The sequence below is a fragment of the Rhinatrema bivittatum genome, chromosome 12, assembly GCF_901001135.1.
Source record: "Rhinatrema bivittatum chromosome 12, aRhiBiv1.1, whole genome shotgun sequence".
Classification (NCBI taxonomy): domain Eukaryota; kingdom Metazoa; phylum Chordata; class Amphibia; order Gymnophiona; family Rhinatrematidae; genus Rhinatrema; species Rhinatrema bivittatum.
In genome coordinates, this window is record NC_042626.1 from 54,164,972 (window position 1) to 54,182,167 (window position 17,196).

General features: G+C 44.5%; 1 long non-coding RNA gene across 1 annotated transcript in view; it reads left to right on the plus strand.

Moving 5' to 3' along the window:
• LOC115074461 overlaps positions 1 to 17,196 on the plus strand; it is a 169,256-nt gene that overhangs the window by 67,171 nt on the left and 84,889 nt on the right. Inside the window, exon 2 of the long non-coding RNA XR_003852250.1 lies at positions 1,477 to 1,540. This is a non-coding gene — a long non-coding RNA (uncharacterized LOC115074461). The remainder of the gene's footprint in view (positions 1 to 1,476; positions 1,541 to 17,196) is intronic.

Here is a 17,196-nt window from a genome sequence, read left to right on the forward strand (position 1 = left end):
GGAAGTGGTGAGTGAGGTGATCAGATTTGTAGATGACATAAAATTATTCAACTTGTTAGATCACAAGCCGATTGTGAGGAATTACAAGAAGAACTTGCGAGACTGGTGAACTGGGCATCTAAATAAATAAATACATTGATAAATGTATTTATATTTATTGTGATCAATTGCAAAGTGATGAATATAGGGAAGAATAACCCTTATTATAGGTGCAAGATTCTGGATTCCATATTGGGCAATACCACCCAGGAAAAGAAACCTAGAATCATTATTGAAACTCATGGCTCAGTGCATAGTGACAGAAGCAAAGCAAATAGAATATTGTAAGGCCTCTGTATTGATCCATGGTGCAACTGCACCTTGAATATTGTTTGTAGTTCTAGTTGCTCTATCTCAAAAAAGATACAGTGGAACTGGAAAAGGTACCAAAAAGGGAGACCAACATGATAAAAGGGGATACAACGGCTCCCCTGTGAGGATGGGCATAACAGGTTAGAGCTCTTCAGGTTGGAGAAGAGACGGCTGAGGGGAGATATGATAGAGGTCTATAAAATCTTGAGTGAAGTGGAATGGATAAATAGAAAACAGTTATTTACCCTTTTAAATTGGACTAGGCGGGGACACTCCATGAAGCTAACAGGTAGCACATTTAAAACAAATCTGAAAAAGTATTTTTTTTTTTTTCACTCATTACAATCACATTGGACATTGTTGCTATAGGATGTGGTAAAAGCAGTTAGTATAGCTGGGAGCGTTCAGACAAATTTCTGAAGGGAAAATCTATAAACCATTATTAACCATGTAGACTTGGGAAAGGCCCGGCTTGTATCTAGTTATGAGCAAGAATAATTAGACCTATTCTTTGGGATCCCTCTGGGTCCTTGTGATTTGGAGTGGCTGTTGTTGGAGTTAGGACGCTGGGCTTGATGGAATATTGGTCTGATACAATGTGGCATTTCTTATATTCTTAAATAAAGACAGCACAGAAAAAGAGGCTTGCTTAAATGCAAGAGCTAATGTGAAAGCAGGTTCATTCGCATTGTTCTTTCCAGCAAGGATTAAAATTGCAGTAAATAATGGGGGCAATTTTAAAACTGTTTGCCATCTGGCTACCTTTTACCCATCTACTTTGCACCAAGTTTCAAAGTGAAAACCTGTGCGGATTTTGTACAATGTGCATGAGGGCTTTCACACTTTTTTGTGCAGGTACTTTTTCAATACAATCTACACACAACATTTTTCTTCCCTGATCTAAACCTGCTACTGGGAACACCTTCTCTGAAAGCGGCCAAAAGCGTGCATGTTGTGGAACAAGGCATATACCTTTGCTGCATTAAGGAAGGGTAGTTTTCAGATGGACAATTGATGCTGGTAAATCGCTGTTTACCCATGTAAATGACTTTTGAAAATTGTCCTCAATAAGACCCAAACTTTTAAGGATCCCAAAAAACATGAATCTATTGATTTGACTTTCAGAAAACAAAATGAAGACTCCGTGATTGATGCGTGCAGAAGAAGGCGACAAATGGAGAATATCAAGGTGAGACAATGAGTTGATGTACTGAAATTGATCTGCGGCGTTGTGATCGCAAACAAGTCTGTATATAGGTTCATTTAAGAGTCTAGTTTACAACTGGACTAACTGCAGAAGATCTGTGATTACCTGAGCGGCTTAGGAATAATTACTGAGAGTGAGGTCATGCAAAGCTTGCATACTTTGAGAGTTTTGGGTCTGCATGCATGGATTGGTTGTTCAGAGACTGTTAAGTCTGGTTGTGTGAAAGAATTTACAGTAAAAATAAGATGAAGTCCTGTTGGTAATTCAGATCCGTTTTGAAATCTTGCAGATATGTACCTTTACATTGTTTAAATATGAACCAGTGAGTTTTACCAAAAACCTTTGGCTTTAATAACAAAATATGGAGACGATATGAGAAGACCTGAAATACTACAGATTGCCTTTGGGAGTATGTTGCATTATAAGGGGTGATAAGTGCCTGGCTTAGAAGTGACTCAATTTAATGAGGGTGAGGGGTACCTGGTATGGAAACCCGGGGTTTTACCCACACATGAAAAGGAGGTAGTCGGAGAATTCTGGAGAGAGACTGTGAGTCCTACATGATGATGTGGAAGTCGTCAGAAGACCTGCTGTAGGTCATGTGCATGCGATCATCATATGATTTGTGTTGGGGATTGAACCATCATACATGTAACATAATTATGCTATGTTACTATGTAAATTTTAACTGTAAAACTAGTGGACCTCACTATTTTTAAAATTTAAAGGCTTCCCGTGATTGCCTGGGAAATGCATCGATCACGTGGAGCAGCAACATTTCCTGCAACTATTCACCCACACATCTCTTGACTAAACATGACTCATTGAGCTTTGTTGATAACCATAACTCTGAGAATCTGAAAGAGAGGGTTTAAAGAGTGCATGATACAATAGGGATTATGTATGCTCTGTCTTTATAGGGGCTGTAAAAATGTATGCCTGGGTCTAAGATAACATAAGGCAGGTGCAATGAAACAGGGGCAGAAGCAGCCTGAAGAGACGGAGATTCCAGAAGGCAAAGAGAGCTGTAAAGGGAGGTCCGTGGGAACACCAATTCAAGACGGACAGAAAAAGTAAACAAGAGTTCCTTGTAAAATCAGAAGGAACAGGAAGCAGAGGCTGCTGGGAAATGTAGTATTGAGAATTTAATTAGACTCAAGGTAGAAGCCATGTAAAGCTGTTACTCATTAGATGGAGAAAGGGTGAAGGAAGCCCAGGTGGGCAGCCAGGGGAAAAGGACTCGCTCAGATGCAGAGGTGCCCACAGCCTGTGGCAAAAAAAGGTACAGCTGAGAGTAGGTTCTCTGTAGTCCTAGGAAATTGGGTTGACCAAAGTATTCTAGTATCTCAGGAAAGGAACTGAAAGTCACAAGTGTGAAAAGAACACTGATATCCAGACTAAAGTGTCAGCTGGTCACGTAGGCCTAGGCAGCAACCTGTGACAACGGGTTTAGCAGTAGGGAAGTCGCCAGGTTTAATCTCGGAGATCCTTGGAGGTCCATGATATATCCTTAATACTTATAGGGATAAATTGAATATAGTAAGTTAGATACTGAGACGTGCTGAAATGTCAGGATCTGAGAAGGATGGTAAAGTGTCAGTATGAAGCTTGCAGTTGTTTACGTTTGTTTCTGGGGAATGGTGCAGAAATTGATTCAGGGAAGTTGCTGGACAAAACGGCACCCTGAGCAAGGGTTGCAGAGGGTGGCCCTTCTCCCTTTTTCCCTTTGGACCTATCTTCTCCCAGAATCGAACTGACTGATAAGGGCGATGCGGCACCCCTCTTGGCTTAGCACCCAGGAGAGTTGTCCTCCTTGCCCTGGATGTGTGTATGAGAAATGGTTCATAGATGTAGAATGCTGGTTGCAGCGAATGATTGGCATTAACTGAAAGGCTAGATGTTTACAGGGCAGGGGAAGGAAAAATGCAGAAATATGTCGGGATTAAGGGAGATGGTGAGACTGGAAAATGAATGAATAGGAGAGAAATAGGAGGTGATTCGTTTTCTGAAGGATTGCTTCCAATATACAGTCGGGCCAATACAGAAAAACCCGCGGGAGATCCGGCTATGATATTAAGTCGGAGGGTGTACAGAAAAGCAGTTTTTTCTGCTTTTTTGTACACCTTCCCGGTGCTGGCGTTAATTTCTGAAAGTAAAATGTGCGGCTTAGCTGCACATTTTACTTTCTGTATCGCACGGGAATGACTGTAATAGGCCCATCAACATGCATTTGCATGTTGTGGGCGCTACTAGTTTCGGGGGGGTTGGCCGCGGGTTTTTCCTGTATAAGGGGTAAAAATAGCGCGTCAAAAACGCACAACCAAACGGGGGCTAACAGTGCGCTCAGCCTGAGCACAGTTACTGCATCGGGCCCGAATGTTAGATTGCAGTTTGAGGTTTATTGGGAGGAGCTAAGACCTTTTGTGAGAAATCCAAGGTGTGGGAAGAAAAGGCTTAATAGCAGAAACCTCTTATAGTTTCTGAATTAAACTTGTGGGGGCAAAATGTTTCTTCTAGGATAATTTTACAATTTATAGTTCTGGGATGATTAAACCACAGAAAGTGGCAAAAGATTTGGTGTACATTGGTTGATACTAAAATGATGTATAGATAAACTTAGGCTGTGCAATATAGTGGTAATAGTCTCCCGGAGAAGTTAATTTTGTTCTTGTGAATTCAATATTTATAATGTGCTTATGCTTAAATCCCTGCTAGTGGTGTCTTTATTTAATAGCTCATTTATATTCCACTATTGGTGTCTGGCCAGCCACTTCAAAGTGGATTACATTCCTGTAGGTATTTCCTTGGCCCCAGAGGGCTCATAATCTAAGTTATTTTGTACCTGAGGCAATGGAGAGTGAAGTGACCTGCCCAAGGTCACAAGGAGCGACAGCGGGATTTGAACCCTGACTTCCTTCTTCTCATCCTACTGAGCTACTCCTCCAAGCTGTCTATTGGGGGTCACATGTGGCGAGAGGATGATAAAGAATTGGCAGCACAGGTCAGTAGAGTCCATGTGGACCTGAGGGCCACAGCAGTAGAGGTAGGGGGGTGGGGGGGGGGAGGAACAGGATAGTGGTGTGATTGGGCTGGGACAGAGCCGAAGAACTAAATGATGGAGTTGGGCAGGGAGGGGGCAGTGGGGTTGGTATAAAACTATTAATTGCCTTACAAATGTTTTGCAGGGGTCAGCTAGTACAAATATATAAACGCATATTCTCTATGGCCAAGTCCGAGTCTCTGTCCTTAACCCTTTTTGATTGGCCTGATGAACATAGGCAACTCCTCAGAAATGGAGCCATTTGGGGGATTTAAAAGAGCTTCTTAGTTTCAATGTTAAGCACAATAGTACTTTGTGCAAGTCTGAACCCAGACGGCGGGAAGAAAAGGGTTACACAGGAATAGCCATTTGGATATGCTGATGGGACGGTTTATGGATTTGTATGGATGCTACAGATAAGAGGCTTGGAAGAAGTCATTCCCCTGAAGCAGGACCTTGGGGTCCGAAACATGGCCGTGTCGGGACTTTGACGCATTCTTCGGCGATAAGTATCATGTTGTAAACGTTTTTTGGGATTGTGACTGGATATCTCGGTTTTTCAGCACTACTTTGGAAATATAATATGTCAGTTGTTAAGACTTGAAGTTCGTCAGCAAACTTGGGAGACTGGTTTTTATTGAAAATATACAAAAAAAGAACAAAACATAAGTGTTACTAAATAAAAGCAAAGTCACCCTATATCATAAGAGAGTCTGCTGTCAATACTGACTCTAGGTTTAAGGGTCCAACAAAATCTGATGGCAGTTGTTTCTGGGGAATGGTGCCTCTTTTCCTTCCCTTGCCCCAGCATCTGATTCTCTACTTCTGCCAGGTCTTCCTCTCTTCCCACTCTTCCTGTATCTGCCCTGCCTCTCTCAGTTAACCTGAGCGCTGGGAACACATCCCACCACATCTAACAGCTGTGCGCCATTTTTTGCTGGCACTTCAAGCATTGCTCAAAACTCATAGGCCAGCGCTTCCTGGCTGCTGATCTCGCTGATGCCTAAGATCAGCAACGGGCTGAGTTGCAATTTTTTTTAAATGCAGGAGCTGACCCCTTGTCCCCGTGCCTTGTCCCCGTGATCTCGCTGATGCCCCTTGCTATCAATAATACCAGTTTAACCATTGCTTAGATTTTGTTAAGCACAATAGTACAACATAGGGGGAAAGAATTGGGGATTAGGGGCAGAAGAAGGAAGGGGAGTATCTGAAAAAAGTATTTAGGAAAAAGGAAATTTAAACCAAAATTGAATTCATTTATTTTCATATTGTGCTTAACTTCTCAAAGGTGTAACAGGTCGGTTGGATTAAAACATGATACAGACTGATCCCCGTACTCTTCTTTTCCTGTGGAGTTTAAGGAAACCAAAACCCCCAAATAAAACAAAACAGAAAAAGATGTTGCTTTAAGCCCTCCAGCGGAAAGGTTTGAAGCAAACGACCCAAAGGCTGTTGCTGTTGGGGGAGGTCAGAGGTCTCACAATACGGCCCTGCCACCTTGGGATGTAGCACAAGGTTTTTGAGCAACTGGAAAAAAAAAAAAAAAGAAATTAAAAAAAAAAATCGTTTGACGCTTTTCCTCAGCCCCTAAGCCTGCTAACACAAGCCAGCTGAGGGAACACAAACAAGAGGTGGGCAGAGCAAGCACAAACCCCGGCTTCCTCTGAAATTTCCAACCCTCTGTTTTCCTGTCGGATTCCAGACGGATGAAATTTTCCTGGCACTCGGCCCGTTGCTGGCAGCATCTCTCATCTGGATGGGCTGTAAATCAGGGGGGGCTGGGGTTAAACTGGAGGATTTATCTGACTGACATGCCCCCTCCCCCAGCTGCTCCCTCCTGACCTCATGGACGAGAATCAGGGCATCAGGGTGTGGAGGGGCACGGGGACAAGGGGTCAGCTCCTGCATTTAAAAAAAATTGCAAGATTGGCGATCTTCTAAGGCTTTTGGGAGGTAATGCAGTTTTCTTAGCCAAGCGTTGTCCTTGCTCCCTTCTAGTCCTCAGATCTGGGGAGATTATTTGCTGCAGGAAATAATCAGGGTCCCCAGCCTTCAATTCTGAGCAGGAAATGGAGTGAACTCCTCCTTTCAGTTGTCCCACAGCGTGCACTTTGAAGGCAATTTCCAGATGGTTTAAAAGGTATTTTTCATAGAAGTTACCAGTTGGCTCCATGTCTGGGATGATCCAGTTCTGGGTTTTTTTCCCCCCCATTGCATGCATGGACTTGTAGTTCTGATTCACCTGAGAAAATGGTGATAAAACCAGGGCCGGCGGAAGCACTAGGTAAAACTAGGCAGGGGCCTAGGGCAGCAATCGCGGCAGCAAGGGAGAAGAAAGACAGCCGCTGCCGCGGTAATGGCAGATCAGCAGCTGCTGGCAGGATATGCTGAGCTGCCACTACCACCACCGTGGCAGCGGCTGTCTTTCTTCTCCCTTGTTGCCAACTGACGAGCGACCCATCCATCCTCACCCGACCCGACTACCGGCTGGAGTCAAACTAATTTGACTCAAGTTGGTAGGGGGCGGGGGGAGAGAGAGTGCAAGGCAGAAGGTTCGCCTAGGGCGCCTATACCCTTGCACCGGCACTGGATAAAAGCCAGACTGGATTGGCATTTTTGGGCTGATAGAAGTATGGAGGCGATCGTAAGCATGGAGGGGCATAAAAGACAGATCCAGAATGTGCTTTCAGCCAGTATGTACCTGGCTGCCGCCTAGGAATTTCTGCAGGGCTGTGGATCTGGACCTGGTTTTCCTCTAAGGTGTGGCTAGGCATGCCGCAAAGCAGACCGCGCAGAACCTGAAATGATGAGCAGCGGGCACTCCTCCTAGCGCTGCTGATACCTTTGCCCCAGCTGTGCCTGCAGCACAAGCCTGTTCAAAAACATCCTGGTTGCTGATCTTGGGCATCAGCGAGATCAGCAGCCAGGAAGCGCTGGCCTATGAGTTTTGAACAATGCTTGAAGTGCCGGCAAAAAATGGCGCACAGCTGTTAGATGTGGTGGGATGTGTTCCCAGCGCTCAGGTTAACTGAGAGAGGCAGGGCAGATACAGGAAGAGTGGGAAGAGAGGAAGACCTGGCAGAAGTAGAGAATCAGATGCTGGGGCAAGGGAAGGAAAAGAGGCGCTGGGGCAGATGCTAGGGAAGGGGGAAAACAGGCATGAGGGAAGATGTTGGAGAGGGTGAAGGAAGAAGCAAGAGGATGAATGCTGGGGAAGGGGGAATTGGAGTAGATAGAGAAGAGAAAGAGAAAGAAATGGGTGAAGGCAAGGTGTAAGAGATGGGAAAGGAGGCATTATAGGAGTGAGGGATGATGGAGAGATGGAGGAATAGGAGGAGAAGGGAGATCAAAATAAGGAATGAAGACTAATAGAGTTAGATGTGAGAGTAGAAATATGTGAGAAGAGAAGGGAGAGAAGAGAGGTGGAAGCAGAGGACGAGGGAGAAAGATAGAAACATAGAAATGACGGCAGAAGAAGACCAAATGGCCCATCCAGTTTGCCCAGCAAGCTTTCACACTTATTTTTCTCATACATATCTGTTACTCTTGGCCCTTATTGGTTACATTTTGGTTCTAATTACCTTCCACCCCCCGCCATTGATGTAGAGAACAGTGCTGGAACTGCATCTAAGTGAAGAATCAAGCTTAATTGGTTAGGGGTAGTAACCGCCACAATAAGCAAGCTACTTCCATGCTTATTTGTTTACCCAGCCTGTGCAATTCAGTCCTTGTTGGTTGTTGTCTGAATGTAAATCCTCTTATTTTCATTCCCCCCTGCCATCGAAGCAGAGGCTGGATATGCATTGAAAGTGAAGTATCAGGCTTATTTGGTTTGGGGAAGTAACCGCTGCAACAAGCAAGCTACTCCCCCGCTTATTTGTGAATGCAAATCCTCTTTTCCACATTTCCTCTTGCCGTTGAAGCATAGAGCAATGTTGGAGTCGCATTAACTGTGTGTATATTTATTGAATAAGGGTATTATCTCCAGGTAGCAGCCATCATTCCCGCAAGTCACCCCCATGCCTCTTCTCTTCATTCACATCCTCTAGACTTTATGGATCCACAGTGTTTATCCCACGCCCCTTTGAAGTCCTTCACACTTCTGGTCTTCACCACTTCCTCTGGAAGGGCATTCCAGGCATCCACCACCCTCTCCATGAAGAAATACTTCCTGACATTGGTTCTGAGTCTTCCTCCCTGGAGTTTTAAATCATGACCCCTGGTTCTGTTGATTTTTTTGTAATGGAAAAGGTTTGTCATTGACTTTGGATCATTAAAACCTTTCAGGTATCTGAAAGTCTGTATCATGTCACCCCTGCTCCTCCTCCTCTCCTCCAGGGTGTACATATTTAGGTTCTTTAATCTCTCCTCATAAGTCATTCTATGAAGACCATCCACCTTTTTGGTCACCCTTCTCTGGACCGCCTCCATCCTGTCTCTGTCTCCAGGGTCCCTAATGGCAGTAGCAGCAGGTGACAGTGCTATGGCAGAAATGGCAAACCAGCAGACAATGGGTCCCCCTACCCACCCGCCTGAACCCTAACGCACTTGCAAAGTAATGTGCACGCCTACACATACCCCCAAAAATATCAGAGAGAAAGTTGGACCTGAGACCAAATGTTAATCCTGGCTTCCGGCCAGGCCTGTCTATATGATGTGATCACAGTATAATCTTCTTTTCCCTGCATTAAAAAAAAAAAAATCACCAGTGCCACATGCTGGGGATGGGTGTAAACCTACCAAATCTAGGGAATGCCGTCTTCAGTGAGACGAGTGACAAAATACAAATGACCTCCCAGTGCAGAATGAAATCCAGAAGTGTCGGGGATCCTTCCTGCCCCTGTTAAGACCAGGTGTGCTGCAGGTGGCCTGAAGCAAGGAAGCCACGGTGGGGGCATGTAGACAAGCAGGACGTCCATCTGTCTGACTGAGAAACTCACATGAGTTAGCAATTATGTGCGAGATAGGTTCCATAAAGTAAACAGAGAGAGCGATGAAGAGAGGGAGTTTCCATAGCAGTATATTGGTGGACATTATATAGAAATATATATATATATATATCTTGTTGACTGGAAAGATCAGATTAGGATAAATGCCTTATTTTCAAGTGAGTCCCAAAGGCACAGGGAAATTAAGTGGTGGGTTAAAGTTTAGGAGAGAGTGAATTAGCATTAAGACCCAGGGAATCAAAGTTAAGTTGCCCAAGATCATCTAGAGAGGCAGAGAGAGAGAGAGCCTTCTCTCCCAGAGAGTCTTAGTCTGGTGGGTCTCTCTTTATTTTCTTTTGGGTGTGAGACGCATGGAAATTGTATGTGGCGGGGGCAGAGAGGGTTTCTCCTGCACAAAGGAGAGGTGACTACCAAAGAGGGTATTAAAAAATTCTCTTACCCTGAGCTACACAGTTGTTCATATGATACATTGAGGGAAATGACATTCCTTAGCTCCTAAATCATACAAATGTGTCTCAGTTAATATTGGAGAGTGGATCACGTTCCTTCCCACGTAGCAGCCATAACATGAGGTCAGTCCAATGAAATGAGGGCTAGAATTCAGATTCTTGTTCCTGCTGAGGGGGCGAGGTCCTGTGGCAGTGTCTCACAGGGAAAGGCAGCAAGGGAATTCTGGCCTCCGTTTCGACAGAAAAAGAACATCTGCCAGCTTCCTGCAAGCCGGCAAGGGGACGCACCGCCAAAGAATGCGGTCTTGAAACCTCATGTACAACCTCATCTCTGGATAAGTCCATTAGCTCCATAAAAAGTAGCACTGCCTGCTGAGAATTCCGTTTTCTCTTGGACCAGTATTGCCTACCAGAATTGTTGCCCAAGCCAAGGTTTTTGCCCCCTTAGGCATATTTTTGCCCAAACTGGGAAGGTCGTAGTACATTTCTTCCCAAGATCATTAGCTATTGGTTAAGTCATGGTACACAGTCATAGTTTATCTTGGCTTATTTCCACTGGGGGGTTGGTAGCCAAATTGGCAGGTGACCCTCGGTCTGAATGCTCTCTCTTTATTATTTTGCTAATGAGATCAAAGGAAAAGATTGATAGTAGCTGTATTTTGAATTATTATTTTTGGTTCAGCAGCTGAAGAGGACTTTAGCATAATCCTTGGCTCCTCATGAATAGATAACTGTATTTTTATGACTTAATTCTTGGCAGGTTGCAAAATGCAGCAAGCACAGCCAACTGGTCACCTCCTTGGTTAAAAAAAGATTTCTTCTGTGGCTGCCAACATGAAGGGCCTGCAGAGCTAGGTTGCAGTCCTGCACTGACAAAGTTGAAGATGCTGATCAGCTGCCGTGTGATATGTGGAAAGCAGAGAGAACATGGATCAGGCACATCTGGAAAACTGTTAGTTTAATAAAGGCAGGGATACCCCGCTGATGGCTGAAAAGAACCAGAGTGGTGGCAAATTGTAAAATAAGTAGGAAGCCATTAGTTTGCCACCTGCTGCAGAAGGAGCAGGAAGCTAGTCTCAAGAACAAAGGAGTAAAGGGGACCTCTGGCTCCCACCCTTTCGCCCATCCCCAAGTATTGTTGACCTTGTTGAGAGGTGAAGTCCAACCATAGTTTTTCTAACTTCTGTTTCTGTGTATTATCGGGCCGATACAGTACAGTGCGCTCTGGTGGAGCGCACTGTTAGCCCGGGTTTGGCTGCACATTTTTGAAGTGCTAGCTTTACCCCTTATACAGTAAGGGGTAATAGCACGTCAAAAACGCGCGTCCAACCCCCCCCCGAAACTAATAGCGCCCGCACCATGCAAATGCGTTTTGATGGCCCTATTAGTCATTCCCGCGCGATACAGAAAAACTGCTTTTCTGTACACCCTCCGACTTAATATCATAGCGATATTAAGTCGGAGGCCCCAAAATTTAAAATTTTTTTAAATTTTTATAAAAAAAAAATGTAAAAACGGCCCGCGGGTCGGAAGACGGACGCTCAATTATGCCGGCGTTTGTTTTCCGAACCCGTGGCTGTCAGCGGGTTTGAGAACCGACGCCGGCAAAATTGAGCGTCGGCTGTCAAACCCGCTGACAGCTGCCGCTCTTTTTACCGGGGGCCCTCATTTGCATACTAAATTGCGCGCGTCGGGAGAGCGCGCGTGCGCCTCGGAGCGCCTGCTGTCCCGCGGGTTTTACTGTATCGGCCTGTATGTAAGCAAGGAGGACCTGAATGCGTTGGAATGAGAGTTAGGCAACGGAGAATGGGATATCAGGCAGGGTTTTGACTCCGTGAGGTTTGCTGTTCAATGCTTTACAAAAAAACTGCTATGACTAGCGTTAACCATTTATTCCAGTTTTGACCTCTGCATTTACTATCCCGGCATGAAAGCTCAATTATGCCACAAGGTCCTGGGTTTTTGCTGTGCATCATATATGCAGAGATCCTGGTAGCACAGACCTCCTGTACCCTTTGCTCTAGTTCGGCTTTCACTGACTAGTCAGAACTGTTACTGCAGGGCCCCAGACCTTTGTGTCCATGTTTCTAAGCAGTGCATCTACAGAGCTGGAGAAGGAGCCCAACTTGAGCAAATCATCATCGTTTCCCCTCAGCTTCAATGGTGCTCACTAGGGTCAATCCAAAGAACCCCTAGCTTTTCAGTTCCAAAAGCACGGTAACTCTGGCAGAGCCCCACCCACGGCCACTAAGTGACAGCTGTCTTACATTTAGAGAATCTGTCCCATTGTATGTGATTTGAAACTGACGTCTGTGTCCCGCACTGTCCTTCGCTGAAAGAAGCCCAGGGGCTTTGACTTGTCCCTTATTCCCATCTCACGCACATTCTGAAACGTCCCATAGCTTTTGAAAGTTTACCATGAGGGCTTACAGTGTTTATAGTGTAATTGCCACCTCCAACCACAGTCTTCCAGGCAACACCTGTGATTTAACAGTGCCATCATACTGTAAATCAGGGTGGCTGTCTCGGACACACAGGGCCATTTTTATTTTTCGGCTTGGAGCTCTATGTACTCCTAATGCCATGAGCTCATCTGTCATTGGTGTAGAAGCAATAATATGCTGGCATGAACCTCTTGCCATTTCTGCATGGAGGGGGTGGAGTGGGGAGGGATAATATGTTAATAACTGTTCTCGATTTTCTCCCCACAAAATAGTGTTGCTGAAGTAGGACTGCGAAGCTGGCTAGTTGGTGTTAAGTTCTTGCCAATATTTCTGTTTGAATTTCTTTCCAGAATCCCAAAATCCACTGTTTTATTATCCTTGTGTTATTTTCCAGTGGTTGTGCTGTACTCTTTGCACGTGTAAGAAATGGCAATGTGTCAGGGCAGGCAAGGATAGGGTGACTTGTTCGGATTACACCACTTTTTCCACCTTTCAAAGGCCAAAGTTGAAATCTGGGTCAAGTCATAGTTTGAATAAGTTTGGGGGTTGTCAAGGTTCTGAGAAGATGCTGTGCTTAAAAAGGCACTTGGTAAATCACTCCGATTAAAATTCCAGATTAAACCGACACCGCAGGCCAGACTTGGAGGGCTCAGGGGAGGGGCACAGGGGTACAGAACCTGTCACCTATAGGACTGGAGGGCTCAGGGGTGGGATACAGGGGTCATCACCTCCTAGAACTGGAGAGCTTTGGAGGCGGGCACAAGCCATCATCGGATGGCTAGTTTAGGAAATTATGCGTAAGAACAACTTGCACGGCTTTGGCCTATTTTATTTATTTATTTAAATGTCTTATATTCCGCGATTCTTCATTGTTCAGCGCAGATTACAGTACCTAAGCTATACCTGCTCCATGGATAAATACAAAACTTCAGTGCTCTAGTATTAAATTTCCTAGAAAAACTGAAGCACAACTGATCATCCCTGCTCTGGTGTTAGAATTAGAAATGTGCATGTTGCACACTGCCAGGCCAATGCACACCAGAGATGGCTGCAGATATAATGGCTGGAAACTGTTGTGACTAAACTGGGATTCTGTATGAATGAAAGACATTGAGGCCAATTTTCAAAATGGTTTTGGTAGGTAAAATGACTTTTGCCCATGTTAAACAGACATCTGAAAACTGCCCTCCCTCAATGCAGTATGTATAGATCCAGGGCAGAAGATTATGCGCGTAGATGGCATTTTCATCTCTTTGTGCACACTTTTGCTTTTGTAAATTGGTGCAAAGTACACGTGGTCTTTGTCCCAATGCAGACAGTTTGAAAATTAATTTATATAACAACTTGCATCAATAAAACACCTTAAAGTGTTCTGTAGTCTTAGAAATCATAATAGCACTATTGAAACATCATTACAGGTAGGTAAACTGAGACCCCCAAAAATAAATGAAGCATACTGGGTCTGTGGCAGACTTGGGATTAGAACTGAGACACAGGAACATAATGGGGGCGATAATCAAAATTGCTTGTGGTGTGTAAACCCTGCAGATAGTTTTTACCCGGAGGGTTTGCATCAATAATCAAAGCAAAATTATGTGCCTGATTTCTCTGCAGATAACTGTTATGGCAAAAAACAATGCGCGATGATTTGAATAATCAAAACTATGCATGTTGTTCTATCCACCGCCATATACCTGCCCTTGGGAATGTCTCAAAACAATGTAGGCAAAATTCTCCATCAACAAATAGGGTTGAATTAGCCCTGACATGAGGGTGACATTATCTGATGGCACCGGTTGGACCCATCTCTTTAGCTCAGTAGAACCTTTGCTACTGAGCATGTGTGGGAGTTCTTGTATGCATGTTGCCTCATGAGCCCCTCAGTCTTTTTGTCCCCTTTTTAGTACATACATGTACCACTCTCTAATGTTTAATGCCATAAAAAAAATAAAGAAGTATATAACTCTTTGTTTTCTTTACCACAAGTTTTGGATCTGACAGACACTCTCCTACCAAACCTTTGTGACGCGTTGGAGCTCCTTGCACAAGGCTTCCCCCTCCTTGTGGCTCTGCATTTGCTGTAGTCTCGGGGTTGAACAGAGAAGAAATATCACCAACTGGTGTCTTCAAATGTAGGACTTGCCCATTGCTCTCGACACAGGAGCATCCGGTGCAGTCGGTACACCTACCGTGATGAAGGAGAGTTTGGCACCATTGATGCAGGTGCCATCAATGCATGAGTGTCTGGTGCCTCAGTGCAGAAAACGATGTTGATATGGGAGTGTCCTGAAGTGATCAGTCTTTCTTATCAATTCAATGGTACATTTACTGCATTGGCACCATTGGTGCATGTCACAGAGCAGAATCGGTTTATGGCTGGCCAGAGAACAGAATTACATACAATTTTATTCTTTGCACACAAAACAGAATATAAGACTACTTTCCTTGCAGTTTAACAGCAAAAGAACTTCAGTAGGGCAGTTATGTTTAAGGTTTGCTTTCTCCTTCTCCTCAGGGCCTGTCTCGCTCTCCTCTGAGCCTATGTTTTATCCATGCTCGGAGGAGACACCCTGCACCCAGAATATCCTGTTTTAAGGTGGACCGGGCCCAGACTGCTGGGACTGGTCTATTAAGGTGTTCTGAGGGATTCTATAGGACACTCTGTCACATACCCTACCCCTCAGCTCAATGTACTAGGGTCATGTACCGCCATAGGCCCTTACTACACTTTCCCTTGGGTCCTCTCTTACCCCGGCACAACCTCTTTTCCCAACACATGCATGTTATAAAATCCGTGCATCCATGTGCACGTGCCGGGAACCCTACCCTTCCTACCTTTTCCCCTCTCCTCTCCGACCACTAACCTACCCTTCCTACCTTTTCCCCTCTCCTCCCCAACCACTAACCTAAACCTAACTATCCCCTATTTTTTTATTTCCATACTTACTGATCCTCCGGAGCAGAAGTATCTTCTGCACACTGGCTGGTTGCCGGCACGTGCTTCCCTGGAAACCCTACCCTTCCTACCTTTTACCTTCTCCTCCTGACCACTAACCTACTCTTCCTACCTTTTCCCCTTTCCTCCCCGACCAGTCAGGAACTGGTCTAGGCCCGATTGCGTAGCCACACATACCTAATAAAATCTCCCCCCCCCCGCGTGTGCGAGTCACGGGCCGCCCATGCATGCACAAGCGGATGTTAAAATCTGTCGTGCATGTGCAAGCGGATATCGCATTTTATAACATGCACGCGGCGACACGCACATGTTATAAAATCCTTGCGTCCATGTGCGCGTGCTGGGAATTGCGCGCACATGGACGCGCACATGCACCTTTTAAAATCTACCCCTTAAGTTTTAAGGAAATTCATTTCTTTCCTGATCAGAGGAACTCTCATCCATGTCAGTGTATCTCTCCTGCCAGAATTATGGAAGAAGATAGAATCATTTATAAAAGATTTTTTTGAAATAACAGTGATCCCAATCCTACAGCGGTTTACTGACCACCTTAGCTCATTGTAGTATGGTAGACATCATACCAGCGAAAAAGTCCCTTCTTTCTTCAAAAGATATTTGGGGACAAAGTCCTCCAGAACTCTCTGTGGAATGCTCATATGGTGACTCATCTGCCTCATATGTTCTGATACTCGCAAGTCAATAGCAAGCAGACCGATATCCCTGTCTCCAATGATATTCTGTTTCAGAGACTAAGAAACAGCACCCGACCCCAGTTTTTGAAGAGTCTCAGAGCACATCTGTCTCTATACGAGGATAATAACTTTCTGCTATTCCTTGAATGGTTGCAGAAAAGTCCTCAAGGTTACAGAATGTAATTACTATTAAGGCTTCCCCTATTTTCTAGCACATCATCATTATCTATTTGATCTCCCATTTGGACCAATGCAGAGGACTTTGTCCCCAAATATCTTTTGAAGAAAGAAGGGACTTCAGGACATGGAGAGCTTCGGTGAAGGAAAGTACATTCTTCTCATCAGATCAAGTCAATGATACTTCATTTGAGCCATATAGTGGCAGCAGGGCTGGATTCACTCACGTTACAACTGTTACACTTTATATTGGTTTCTCAATGAGGAACATGTCTCTTCATGCGTGGCCAAACCTGTTGACCTAGGGAATGCACCCCTCTTTGGATTTCTCTCGTATCCGGGATCACTGATTCCTCCTGTTCAGGGACCATAGTCTATTATGGAATTAATTTTTCCCAGATAAATCTCTTGGAACTGCAAACCATTCTGGTTTGCACTAGTGGCACTCTTCCATCTTAGATTAGACGCCAAGGAGTTGTCCGTTTGAAAACTTTAATTGAATGGAGACGTATTCTTTATATATTGTGCCCAACTCAGGCCGAGTTTCACCTGCACATGGGGCTGCCTCAGGGGCTAAAATATAAATAACAAATATAACTCTCAATACAGGACATACAAGAGCATAATTTAAAATCGTAATTAATTATATATACATACATATATAATGGTAACATATACAGTGAAAGAACTTCTTTGAATCACATGTAGTGGAAAAGCATAAATCAAAGAGCAAAGAGGTGGCATGATATATGATTTTACCTGTATGCAGTATAGCTCACACCGAACTTGTCTGCTGGTCTGTAAAAGTGTACGTAAATAGGCACAAATTCGTGACCCTCTGCTGAAAATATCAGCAGATTAAATATGAGCTCTTGGTTGCAAGACCTCCCTTCACAGAACAGACCTTCCCAGAGTCTCAGACTCATTAGTG